We start from the raw sequence: 14,644 nt of genomic DNA, 5'->3' as shown, positions 1-14,644 counted from the left end.
CTCCCGTTGTTGTCGTTGCATGACGCGTCATCGACATTGTTCAAGCCATTACCCTAAAATGATAAGAAAATATGAAACAGCACACATATACTCATGGTATTGGGTTATAGGTAACATGCACGTGAACGATTTTTTTTGATCCAGACAAATAAGGGGCGTTGATCTTTATGCGTTGCAGTGCTATTTTTGATGTGGATGGATGTTATGATCCACGCCATACGCTTTGGGAGATGTGGCCACCAGGCGGTGTGCTAAGGTGTTCACTAAATTGCACTACTCCTATTAGAAACGTATCGAGTAGGACGGACATGTAGAAACAGTGCGTTGAAGGAACTAATCGTGGACGTCACTGTCTTAACACATGACTGCTTTGTATCGAGTTCACTGTGAAAGCGCTGTGCTAAGTATAGAAAACGTGTTTTAATGCTTACACAACGTTTGACTGTGGCGCTCATATATAGAATTCCAGACAAAGGTTGAAATATTTCATGAAAAATCCGAATATTAGTGGGCACTGGGCCCGCAAACTCTTGTCACCATCTGAGAGGTCATGGGTTCAGCTGCTTTAGACAGAACTTTTTTTCTTTGTATTCTGATCATCTTATATTTTGAACGTCATTTCTTTGACGGAAGTACACCACTGAAGTCTTGGTGAACCCTGGCATAAAACACTTTTGTGTTAAAAGAACGTGAGAAGTGCGGAAGGTGATAGGCGCACTCAGCTACTTGGCGAGTCAAGTCAGAAGTTGAGTGGTACTTTTACGCTCTTTATAAGGCCACCGATGCAATGGCAGAATTTCTGGGAAATCAGTAATGGTGCGCATGTGCCGTAACGTCAGGCTCTCCTATTGATCCTAACATTGGAAATCTTTCACTAACCTATAACAAAGAATCGAAACACAAGAAGGGCGAATCCAAGTACAGAAACTATCACAACAAGCACACTCAGAAGTATACAGGAGGGTACCCTATAAAATTGGCAGCCCTGCCAACCCCCGTATTCAGAAATGCTCCTGGACCTAACTCGCCACCACCACAAGGCCACTCGATTGAAAAACGTTCATGCAGCCTTGACACCTCCTAAAGACAGCGTGATTGAAAGGCGTTCGTGCTGTACTGAAGGTGGTGGTATGTCATGTTCAGGTCGAAAAGCGTTTCTGAATACAGGGATTAGTGTCTGCACAAGCCTTTGTGCGTAGTCATACGCCATGATGGCCACGAGATCAACCTGCGGAAAAAATGGCCCTGTATCCACGAATTTCACTGCAAATGTCAACGAATGACTATAGTCTTCCACCTGGAGAGAGTGAATAAAATAAAATAATCATTTGATGATCTGCGCGAGAACATCGATGAATTGCATTCTGAAGGCGCTGCGTTAAGTGCCTTGATGCGCGCAGCGGGTAGGTGCCACCACTGTATTGTCCTAGCAAAGCGCAGGAAACACCCGTCTTTTCACGCATAGTGTTGCATTGTTAGCTTAGCGTAATCAACGCTACGCTCCTTATAATTACTTAAGCAATTATTTCATAGTGTAAAGAAACACGCCACAGTATATTTGCGGCTTGATGTTGTGCCTGAGATACGCGCAATATTTGCTTTTTAATCGATACTATGCACAACTATGAACGCACAAACCAGAGCAACATTGATGGGTGCTGCAGATGTGGTTGGATTTCGGAATGAAATGTTGGCGGAATAAAAGGCAAAAAGGCAATGGTTTAGGGTGACAAACAGATAAATCAAGAGACAGGGAGACCAAATTTTTTGCGTCGAAGCATTTTAAGAAAGACTATCGTCGTAAAAAAATGATAGATCCCACGTACAGTGGGGATCATTGATATGCGAAGCGCGAAAAAGAAAGGTTGATATGTCATTGTAAAATCAGCACAACGTTACGAGGGGGAGGTAAATGATGCCGTATATGACTTCCGTGTCATAATTATCATGCTTGGATGCGTCGTTTACCGTCATTATCTATTCACGGCACGTGATACCAAATTTATATATGTGGAGCTAGCGAAACGACCGCAAACACTCTACGAGCGTGGTATGTTGTCATGTTCTTACATGACACGCGTGTCAGGATTATCATGTCTGCATCAGTCATATATTTCGTCATCCATTGACGTCACGTAACACCAATTTTGGTATATGTGGAGCTAGCAAAACGGCTTCGAGCGCATCATGATGGGCCCAATATGCTCCAATGTAGCGTTGACGCGCGCGCACGCTGGGCACAGCAACGCTACGTTAGCAAAACGCGAGCACTCTATAGTCTGACGCCAGGCGAAATCGGCCTGACCAGCGTCCGTTGGCGCCGTCCGATGGCAACCAGTGCGAAATGCGGCATGCTGTATTTCACGTCGAAGCGCGTTACCCAGACAACACTGCTTCTTCCTCTTTTCGTGACACAGGAACGCCGGACGCGCTGAGACGCGCATGCGTCAGAGCAACGCAGCGCGGCGCGCACCTGCGAGTATATGGCAGGACCGGCGCCTAACGTCACAACGCCGGCGTGATGCTTCAAAATGAATGCTGGTGAGCACGCGCACCACATGACGTGGAAATGTATTGGCGCATTGACTGTGACAAGTAGTCGTGTTCTCACAAGACGCACACCTCATGATTATCATGTTTGCACCAGTCACATACCTTCGTCATCCATTGACGTCCCGTAATACGAAATTTGGCATGTGTGAAGCTAGCGAAACGGCCGCGAGCGCATCATGAGTGTGTCGTGTAGTCATGTTGTTACATGACACGCATGTCGTGATAATCATGTTTGTATGTGTCCTTTACCTATGTCGTTCGTTCGCGTCGCGTAATACCGACTTGGTACATGTACACTATCGAAACGGCCGTGAGCGCATCATGAGTGTAGCATGTAGTCATATTGTTACATGACACCCATCTCATATTAGATGCGGAAGCATCTTATACTCGCGCCTTGTAGTGCGCCGTCCGCGCTGTCCGCACCGCTTCTCGAACATTCGACAGCTGACGCGCGCGCATGCGCCGTCGCGCCGTCGCCCACCATCTGTGCCGCGCGCGCTTCTCCTTCGAGAACATTCGACAGCTGACAGCGCATGCGCCGTCGCGCCGTCGCCATCTGTGCCGCGCGCGCGCTTCTCCTTCGAGAACATTCGACAGCTGACAGCGCATGCACCGTCGCGCTGTATATATACTCAAGGTCGGCGCTCGCTCGCTCAGTTGCCGCTCGTCCGTTGGTTCGTCGCAATAAATAAAACACCGCCCTTTCGCATACGTGCCGTACGTGTTCACTCATTTAACACCCCATTTCACAACCACGTTAACCAATTTAGCCATCGACCCAAGTAAGTCGCAATTTAACACCCGTTAACCAATCACATGCTTCCGCATCCTCCTCAGTGTTCCCCCGAGGGAAGCTGCGGGCAATTTTTTTATCATGTTTGCACCAGTATCATACCTTCACCATCCATTCACGTCCCGTTATACTAAATTTGGTATAAGCGACGGTAGCGAAACGGCCGCCAGCGCATCATTAACGTGGCATGTAGTCATGTTGTTACATCACACGCATCTCATGATTAACATGTTTGCACCAGTCATATACCTTCGTCATCCTTTCACGTACCGTAATACCAAATTTGGTATATGTGACGCTAGCGAAACAGCCGCGAGTGCGTCATGAGCTTGAAATGTAGTCATGTTTTTACATTACACGCATGTGATGATTTTCATGTCAGGGTCTGTCGCTTGTGTTCGCCATGCTATCATGTCATACCATACCAGTTTTGCAACATGCCATGTGAACGAAACCACCGCAAGAGCTGCAGGACTACGAAAAGTAAATCATGACATTCATGACATCCATGTAATGATTTTCATGTTATGACTGAGTCAAGTATGTTCTTCATACAGTCATGTAAAGCCATACCAAGTTTGGCATTGATACCATTATTGATACAGCCAGAAGGAAGGAAAAAAAGGAGGAAAAGAACGGCAGGGAGGTTAAGCAGCCTATAGGCAGCCGGATTGCTAGCGAAAAGTCATAGTTAGATAGATAGATAGATAGATAGATAGATAGATAGATAGATAGATAGATAGATAGATAGATAGATACGCTCAAAGTCGCCGAGCTTTGCTAAGAAATGCTTCGCATTAAAAAAAACAAAATTTAAAGGAATGTTCAATCGTGAGCAGAGAATGAAACCTCCCGTTGCTGTCGTTGCATGATGCGTCATCGACATTGTTCAAGCCAATAATCTCAAATGATAAGAAAATATGAAATAGCACACTCATGGTATTGAGTTATAGGTAACAAGCACGTGAAAGAATTGATGACTCGTCTCAACGCCGCTCCCTTTTCTTTTTTAAAAATTTTTTCGCTGCCCAGTGTCCAATCTCTCATGTTCTTTGGCTCGTCTTACACGAGATGCCATAAGCGCTTGTTTGCTTCCCGCTCCACTGAGCACCAACCATGCCTTTTTGCTCCACACGTTGAAACCCGAGGCTCTTATACAGTGTGTTTCTCACTTGCTTTGTATCACCTGTGGCTCGAATAAAAGATAACAACAAAATGCCAATAAATGCTAAAAAAGGACTGCCAGTGACAAGACAGTGTAGTCTATTTGTTATTCGTGCTGTCCTGAGCAGCAAGAAACTCTCTCTCTCTCCTTTGCATGACGGTTCGCTGGGGCCACAGTTTCATTTCCCCTCTTAGAGGCCAATTCCTGCCGGTTCGGTGGGTCACTACCATATTACAGATTTACTGAGTGCAAATGAAGGACGCAAAACCAACTTTATCTACCCGAATTGAGAAGCGCTGAAGGTTGAGGCTGTTGGGGTAGCCGCCAATAATGCGCCACCAATTTCCAACAAACTCGTTCCGCTGAGAAGTGGCCGTATTTATATATTTATTAATTAATTAAATAATTAATATATAATAAATAATTAATTTATTAGTTACTCGAGTGGCTTGTGGGGGTATAATTCAAGGGGTGGGCCTAACCAGTCCACGATGGTTTCTATTGATGCTCCGAAAGATGTATGGCTGGAGTGCTGCTCTCCGTCTTGTCTAAAATTCGTGACAGTACCATCAGTACTGATTTTATTATTTTTATTTCATGCAGAAAGTTGCTGTAACATCTTCTGAGGGTTCACCCTGCTAGTGAGAAGCAGTAATTTTTGCATATATGGCATCATTTAAATGCCTTGCATTCAGGTATTGCTCGTTTTCACAAATTTAATCGCGTACTATGGCCAAGCTTGGTAGGCATTGGTGGCTGAAGTGCAGCCTGCGTAAATGTTACCCATTTTAAAAGAAAATCCCAGAGAGTTGCACATTTAATGAACACGTTGCATACGCGTACTGACCTCGATCTGGAAATGAACGCCACCGTTTAAACACTGCCTCGAAACAATTCGCAAATTTTGTCGTGCTGAGCGTCGCAGTTTAAGAGATGCGGACTTATTTGTAAAAAAATAAAATTTCAGCCCATGCATATAGGTTGTATTCATCGTGCATATATTCTGTATTAAGAAAGTGCAACGGTATTTATAGACCAGGTACGGCGAATGACGATTGCAAGAGAAGTAGGAGCTGCAATTACAAAAGTCTGTCCTGCTGGGACAGTTCCAAAGCCGTGTGTCTAGACCAGTCGCCGCAGCTTAGCGTGAGGCCTTCAAACGTTGCCTGACGAGGGAAGAATGTTCGACACAGTTCTCAGGCTTTCCTGTTCAGCGGGGCGTTCTTTAGCCGCAATACTGTGCAATCGTCTTGCAAGGCGCTTCACGTTCATTTAACCCATTAATTGTAGGAAGTATATTGTAACGCTGCTCATCTTCCTCAGTTTTCTCTGCACCTCGACCGCCGCGGTGGAGCTGCGGTTACGGCTCGCACTCGGTCGTTGACCCAAAGGTCGCAGGTTCGAATCCGGCTGGGGTCGTCACGTTTCGATGGAGCCGAAATACTAGAGGCCCGTGTACAGAGCGATGCCAGTGGGCATTAAAGAAGCACCAGAAGTTGAAATTTCCGGAGGCACATTCTACGAAGTCTCTCATATTGTTATCTTAATTTGGGGACGCAAATACCTTGATATCATTATTATCGGCGCTTCAGGATTCATTTGTATCAGTGGATGCATATAATTTTCACACGTCTTCATACCGACTCAAACAGAAAACACTGCTGCAAATGCGTCAGCGAACTCGCTCATGAGTCGAGCCTCACAGACTCTATCAGACTCAGATCGAGCCACGAGTCGGAGTCTGAGTGAGTCCGAGAGACTGAATGAATTCGGTCAGTTTCAATCCGATCGAGTGAGTCTGGTTGAGTGAGTGAGTGAAACAACTTTATTGACGATCCGGCATAAAGGGGGAAGAGGTAGGGGGATTAAAGCGAGACACTAGTGTGCTCGGATGTCCCGGAGCAGCAACCTACTCGCGTCAAACCCGTGGGGGCGCCGCTTTCGGCCGCTGGCGTATGCTGGACCACGTCTCTTTGATTGCCTGGCTCTTGGCTGATGATTTTGCTGCTTATGGCAGTTGGCATTACTTCTTGGTTACCCGGCGGTGGTGCGCAGTCCCAAAGGAGGTGTCTCTGTGTGGCTCGCGCCTTCTTGCAGTGTTGGCATACATCAGTGGTGTAAACTTTCATGAGTGTGAGTCCGACTCAGCCCTAAGTGCAAAATATATTTCATGAGTGAGTCTCGGTCTGAGTCTGCACAAGTTTTGCCGACCTATGCGCATATTTAGGAGTTCTCTGTGGCTCCATCTTTAGGTAAATATTCATAATGCATAAGTATTGATGAAAAAACTGAAGCTCCGATACCGAAGTAATTGATGAATTGGAATTCACTACACAAAAATTTGAATTGTGGCACAACTCAGGCGTGAAAAAACGCAATGATGAACTATGCAAACTTACGTATGCCCTCATGGAACGACTACCTTTATTTCAAAATTGAGGGAAATACACTCAGCGCAATTTGCGCTTGAAATTGTGTCACTCCCAGCATGCACTTTAAGCGAGTGAGAACATGTGTGAACAGCGCTGCTTATGGCAATTTGTGGTAATTTATACCTCGTCAGGATGAAAGCATAACTACTACAACCCATAGCAATAAACGGCAACGTTGAACAAACAAATTGGCGTTTTCTTTCGCCGTTCTTTTCATATAAAGCTCCTGGGCAGCGCGGACTGATGATTTTCCGGGAACATCTCAAAACCCTTCCGACCTGAAGTCTTAGTTCAGCTTATTCAACTATTATCAGTAGTATAGGAGCACCAATGATGGAATAAAATGATATTACGTGGCATTCAACTCCTCGGGTACAGAACATCTATTTTGCAGGGTACTGCGATGCACCGGCATTTTCCCCACTTGCCCCGTTTTACTTCGCCAGCATTTTTCTGCACAGCAACGAGTGGTCGTACACGACGCATGCGCGTCTCATAATTTTCCTCACGTCCTGAAGCAGTATTTGATATTCACCGCCGTACCTTCGGGAGGGGTCTTCCTTTAGCCACGTACCCGATGCGGGTCTCGGAAGCAGACAACGATTCTTTGAGTATACGGGAGGCGTACGTGAGCAGAACTTCAATAACGATGCCCTTTCACTTTCGTGCGGAACATACGTAAGACTTCAAAGAAATAAACATTAAAGAATAGAAACCGTGCCTCGTCATCCCATCGAAAAACACGACGAGCATTAATGGAAATGTGCCGACGAACCTATGCGCAGGTGTCATCCTTTCAGAACTTTCCACTGAACGTCGCTTTGCGAATTGCATGTCATGTTGCCGAGCAATTAGAATTGATATCTTTCTATCCACGTGCTGCACTGAGGTGAGTGCGCCGTAGCTCCACTAGCTCTGTTTTGTTCGTCACATTTGAGGCTTTCATGATTTGTTGTCTCCCAATGAGATTTTCCGTCTCTTGCGACAGTTTTGCCAGTGTTTTGTCTAGTTACTCTACCTCCGACGTCTATTGCACACTCTATGACGATACCAGTGAGATTATCGTTGATTGCGTCAATGCTAACGTCAGTTACCGCGTGTAGAGCCGTGAATCTATTCAGGAGCAAAACTCTGATTTCCTGTACTTTCTGTCTCACCATCAGCGGAATAATTGGCAGAATCGTAGGAGCCTGGATTGACCTGGGTTTAAAAAAAAGCAAAAGCATAAACTGATACGCATGCATGCGTATCTGTTTATGCTTTTGCTTTTATAAATTCAGGTCAAATCAGGCTCTTACCATTCTATAATCACTGTATAAGATCTTGCCAGCTACCTATACATCCTGTACACACTTATACATCCTGGGTTTGCACACTTGTGCACCAGTTTGTGCACATGTCTAGTTCTGTTTTTTGTTTCGCCATTAGAACTTCGCCACGTCCACTTATGGTTAGCCTGTTTACTGTAGAAGTTATTGAAGATCCGCAAATAATTGTGTACTGCAATTTCTATTCCTAGCTCTCTTCTGGAATTTATAGTACCGATGCCATAATCTCCTACTGCCTGGTCTCCAGCCTGCCTCCTCGCTACTTTAGCATTGCAGTCGCATAAGTATAGTATACTGTCTTTTTAACTTACTCATTACCGTTTGCACGTCTTCATAGAGAATTTCAACTAATAGGTCATCATGGCTGAATGCAGGTGCTTAAGCCTTTATCACCTTCATCTCGTATCTCTTGTTATGCTTATTTACTATATCTGCCACCGTTTTATCAATGCTATATTATTAATGTATGATGGCAGCTCTATTTCAGAGAATAAAATACCTCACCCCGCGTTCTTTGTTGTCAATAAGCAGCGATAGCAAAAAATAGCAAAAGACGTGCCCATTCTATACCAGTGTGTTAGCCTTATCTGTCCACTTAACCTTACTGAGCCCAATTACATCCCCTGGTGGCCGAGCATCAGGGGGTCACGGTCGATACATCCAGATCGTATCTACTCAACCAACGAGGCGTGTGTCTATGGGAATTTTTACATCCCATTTAACACCCTCTAATTACTAGAATAGCCCAGCTAGACCAGCTTCACTAGCTAGCGTTCTGACGTTAAACGTAACCAATTTCAGATTCTGATTTCGGTTTGCCTGTACACAGAGATTCTTACCACCCTCCGTTGCGTCATGTGCCTACTCCCGCCTTGGACAGTTGCTTCTCAGCCTCTGGGAACTGAAGGTCAAAGGTTAATTGCAACGTTCATATGGGACGTAGTGGTCATTTACTGCACCATGGTGGCCAATATTGCTGTGGTGAGAGATTGCATTACTGGCAGGTTGTTGCCAGTGAGGCCACATACCAGTCCCCTTTTTCCCTCTTTTAAATGTGAAGAATTTCTTCGTGATCTTCCGCAACACTAAACTTATCTGTCTGCGTATCTATCTGACGGCTACGACTTTTAGCTTTCCTGGCTGTTTCGATAATGGGATGTATACCAAAAGTGTTAAGGCATAACATGAATATATTTATTTATTTATAAAATACTGCGGACAAAAAGTTCAAGCAGGGTGAGCAAAAATACATACTAAAACAGAAAACAGGGTTACACAGTGGCCTTTACAACATGATTTTGGTTATAAGACGAAAAAAACAACAACTTGGTCATGATACAACCATAAGGAAACAACAGAAGAAAAGCATCCACAAAAAATGGTCACGAGCGTAAGTACTTGCATGTCATGCGTGCCCTTATTTACATGCCATGGTCTTGCTGCTGTTGCGGTGGCTTCGTTCACATGACTTATTGCAAAATTTGTATGGCATGACATCGCTGCATGGCGAATGCGAGTGACAGACCCTAATGTGAAAATCATGACATGTATGTCAGTAAGTCATGACTACACTTCACGTTCATTATGCGCTATCGGCCATTTCGCTAGCTTTGTATGTACTAAATTTGGTACTAAGTGTTGTGAATGGTGGACGATGGTATATGATTGGTGCAAACATAACAATCATTGCATGCGTGTCATGTGTAAACATGACTGCATGCTATGCTCATGGTGTGCTCGCGGCTGTTTGCATAGATTCACATATACCAAGATTGGTATTACATGACGTGAATGGATGACAAAGCTATACGACTGCTGCAAACATGATAATCATGACATGCATGTCATGTGAGTACATGATTGCATGCCACGCTCTTAATGCGCTCGTGGTCATTTCACTAGCTTCACGTACACCAAAAATGGTATTATGTGACGTGAGTATATGAAAAAAGATATAGGACTGGTGTAAACATGATAATCGTGACATGCTTCTCATGTCAAAGCTGACTTCATGCCACGCTGGGTAACAAAAATGATTGATCCTTGTTACACATGCAGGGCATTATGGGTAACAAGGATTACAGTGTAAGAAATTCAAGAGGACTTCAAATATATTGAGATAGGTGCAAGAGAAAAGGAGTAACGAATCAAGACGGACAAAAAAGTGTGTTTGCTTTTAAGGAATACGCACCAAACAGAGCCAAAGGAAGCTTCATTTTACTGAGCAGAATCGATGCCAGCAGGCAACACGAGCCGTCACTCTATGTGTGACTGCCAATTTCTTCGGTCTCCGTCCAAGAACTACGTACAAATGATTTACCAGCGAAAGCCGAAACGTGTGGCCCCGGTGCTCAGCAATGGGTTCAACCCGACGCTGCACTGAAGCAGTTTGTTGGTTACATGGTAATGAGGTTTGACACACGTTTGGCTCGGGCTTACCACAGTGCTTATTTGATATGGTGCACATTCCGCCTCTAATGACCATGGTAATAGAGGAGTGAAGTGAGTGGTTAAGTGCCTTTTACAATACGTTATTCATAGTGGTTCATCTCAAACCACAGGTGGTCACAAGACATCAGAGCCGAAGCCAAAGTGACGCTGGAGAAAGTCTCGCCGAAAGCAGGCGTTTACCTCGGCAAACGCGCTCCCGGAATGATTACTTGGACACTCTTGTGCCCGTAACGCGCAACGTTGTTGCAAAATTTTCACGTCACGAGCCAACTCAGCGGTGTGGTTTGCAGTATCCGCCCGCCACCAGCGCTTGCATTTCCGTCCATGATTTAGCACGCCTTGGATGGCTGCCGAATGATCGGTTCTCAGTTGTTGCCGTCACTCGGCGCCCGGGCCTGTTTTTGTGCCCGGACTGCACCATCAGCCCGGCAAATGTGAACTCTTACACGTTTCAACTGTCTGCACTCTTCTAGAGTTGTCCATGGCTTACTCAAAAGGAAGTTGTCAGCATTAACTGATCCGAGCATGCTCAGTGAATGCCACCTAGTTTCAGGCCTGCTCAATGGGTCTGCCGCAGGCTATGACGTCACTCCGCTTAGTCCAGTGTGTTTCGCTGCACAGACGTGTCTAGACGCTTGCTCTTGCCGCTCGACAGACATAGATTGCCAAGCCTGATGAACTTTTTCGAGAAGATCGCCTTGCTCTGTGTCCGTGAACTTCACCGTTTATATATACTTCGGTTTGTGCACTGGATATTCGCAATCTTTACGGCTGCAAGCCCAAACGGTTGGGCGATGCTGCATGGCGAATTGCCGCGGCAAAGTGACTGAACTTGCGAGGGTTCTCGCTTGATTCCTAAGGACAACGAAAGGACGAAATAGGAGCGTGTGCTTCATCAAGCTGACGTTAATATACGTGTTCTTCGTGACCCGAAGGTACGTGTGTCCATAATACATAATTCTAGGTCGTTTTAAGGCCCCAGCTCCACAATGTTTCGTTATTGCCAAAAAAAGGTGTCCTGTGTGCTTTTACTAGTCGGCATAAGCACTGACATTACAATATAAACGCGCGTAGCACTACGTTTTCAGAACAGGCCCTTCAGATTCTGTAAACATTTTGCTATTCCCGATTAGCGCCACGGACTTCTTGTATTAGATCTGTTCACTTTGTTCAGAAAAATGAAAGGAATATGGTTGAATTACTTAGTGCATCGGTTTTTTGCATAGTATTTTTTGCTGGCGTTCTTGCAACTTTCTGCGGCAATTTAGCTTTGCGCCAGTCCCATTAGCACCTTAGCCCACTATGTTTCCTTGAAATTTATATGCATGTATTAGCTACAGCAAAGCGCTTTCTTAATTATTTTCAGGTATGTGAGTTCTACTTCAAGCTCGAATATCTCAGAACCAGGGCGTGTCCCACAGGAACTAATTAAAGCTGTTCCAACCAACCAACCAACTACCAAATTTATGGGTCAGTAAAACTTGTAGCTGGGCGAGTTGGTTCATAATTTGAGGTAAAGGAAGAACCAGTTCACCTCGAATAATTAACCTACTCTCCCAACCGCAAGTTTTACTGAACCACATTTCTACTAGAACGGGCCCTAAATGTTTCTTAAATGTCAACCTTCAACCATCAACTTTTGAAATGTCAACCTTCAACTTTCTTAAATGTCAACCTTCAACCTCTTGGCGGGTTACATACTCGCAACTACTTACCTATCAAGGTATCTTTCGTTCTGGTTAAGGAAAGGGCTATTTCGCACTTGTCCCTGTCTAATCTTTTCTTTGTCGTTGTCTTTATTTGCGCACACCAGTTTTCCTCTACTTACCAAAAATATACCGATCCCAGAACCGGAAGTGTAGTATAAGCACCCGCAGGGGCAACACGGTTTCATATAGACCCAGTACTAACAATTTTTCTTAGGGCCCAAGTTAGAGACCAACTACGCACCACTGCAAGAGGGGCCAGAGTAAAAGAAGAAACGCCACTCCTTTGGTCGGTCACAAGAAATTTTGTGAAACAAAATATTTTGTTTTCTCTTGCATTAGCCATCACACTGATAAGTGCTGAATAACATACTTGTTGCAGAAGCAGCACACTCTCCTCAATACCTACGTGTCTATGAAGACAGATGTTTGAAAGAGTACAAATAAAACTGCAGAAACTGTGCAAATGAGTAGAAACAGCTTCCCAGCATGCCCTAGATAGTGTGTTTGTGTGTGTGCGTACGTCTGTGTGTAAATGAGGAACGAGTTAAATTTACCTTATCTATTTCGTCTCTTTGTTGGTTCATCAAATTTTGTTCATATATATCGACCACACATTCGATAGCGCACGACCTTTGACTTTTTCGTGGAATAAATGGTTGGTTAATCTACCAACGCTTTCAAACGCAATACATTACTCAAACTGGCGCTTTTGTTTTTACTCAAAAGGCAGAATAAAGCTGCTAAGCAAGTAAAACTCGGCTACGGTGGCAATGAATTCACAGCTTCCCGTAACGCCGAGTTCACACTGAAGCATCCGCTTTTTACAGCGGCCGAAATTTCTCTGCCGCCGAAACGCAGCGTCGTTCGCACTGAAATAGCCCCGCGGTGCCGAATATGCCATCTGCCACGGCGCCTACGCGGTATAGATGCGCTGTTATTCCGTTGTTGTCGTGGCTCACAAACGCCGCTACACTTTCTGGTGGTCTAGATTTCGATGATTCTCGAACGCCGAAAACCAGAAGAAGCAGTACTGCTTACTTTGCTGGCAAGTCCCTATCTTGTAGAGCAGAAAAAACCACCGACGCCAGCAGCGCTCGCGGGTTCGTCTTGCTCTGCAATACCGCGCCAGGCCAGCTTACGCCGAAGAAACGCTTGGTCACTTTTTCCACGTGAACTAAGCACAAATTGGGTTAAAGTCTCGTTGGTTACAACGTTCAGTTGCATGCACTGCGATGTACCAAGGCAGTGGAGCTAGGCCGCCATTTTTCAAAACTCTCGACTAGCGCTCCTATTGGTCCGCGGCGGCCTGTTAGGCGGCTGACGCCGCAAAAATCAGTCCGAAAGCGATCGGCATGGAGAGGGCTTTTTTGCGGAACTCGCCGCCGCCAAACCAGATCCGGAGCACTTTCGGCGGCCGGAAAGCTCAGTGTGAACGCGGCCTGAGTGCGCTCGCTCGGGCAAAACGAGTGACGTCACGGCGGCAGTGAGCACGGCGGCGCTGAGCTGAATACCAAGTCAGTTTGAAAAGTACGCATGCGGCATGAAGTATTAAACGCATCTGAGTCATCAATAGTGGATTCAATTCTTTTATGCAGTGGAGCGTTAAGCATTGGCAATATTTGCGTGGATGAGGAACCAGGTGAAAGGTTGGGAAAACGACAACGGGGTCTTTCCATTAGCATGTGGCTAATTTCACCTGACGGGAATTGTAAATTCATGCTCTGTGCTCGAATTCGTGAAGGCTGCTTATGACTGCGATGACTGAGTTTGAATGCACTGGAGTGCGTGTGCTAATTGAATCTTCATTATAGTCTTGAAACCAGATGATCATTCTTTCTTTTATCTTTTGCCAAGACTCGTCGTTTTTGAATATGTGGGTGAGGTAAAATTTAAATGCCTCACCGGTGACATAGTCGCTGAAGTTCTTTACCATTTCCCGTTCCGACCAAGATGCAGCGGTAGCGTGGAGCTCGAACAGGTCGAACCAGTCCTGTTCAGGTCCATCGTCCGCTGCTCCGGTGTACTTGGGGATGGGAAGGTCAGTCGATGATTCTGGCATGGTGCTGGTCGCTGTGTGCGGCCAGGAGATGATTCCGTAGTCGATGTGTGGTCAGGGCGTCTTGTTGAGAGCTGTGTCGACGATGAGACACTGATGAAGTGGCTGGGAGGTCTTCATCCTGTCGACTCGTGTGACGCTATGGTGAATGGGT

This window comes from Rhipicephalus microplus, chromosome 4 (genome assembly GCF_043290135.1).
Source record: "Rhipicephalus microplus isolate Deutch F79 chromosome 4, USDA_Rmic, whole genome shotgun sequence".
Classification (NCBI taxonomy): domain Eukaryota; kingdom Metazoa; phylum Arthropoda; class Arachnida; order Ixodida; family Ixodidae; genus Rhipicephalus; species Rhipicephalus microplus.
The sequence above is the reverse complement of the archived record's forward strand: the minus strand, read 5'-3'. Positions refer to the sequence as shown.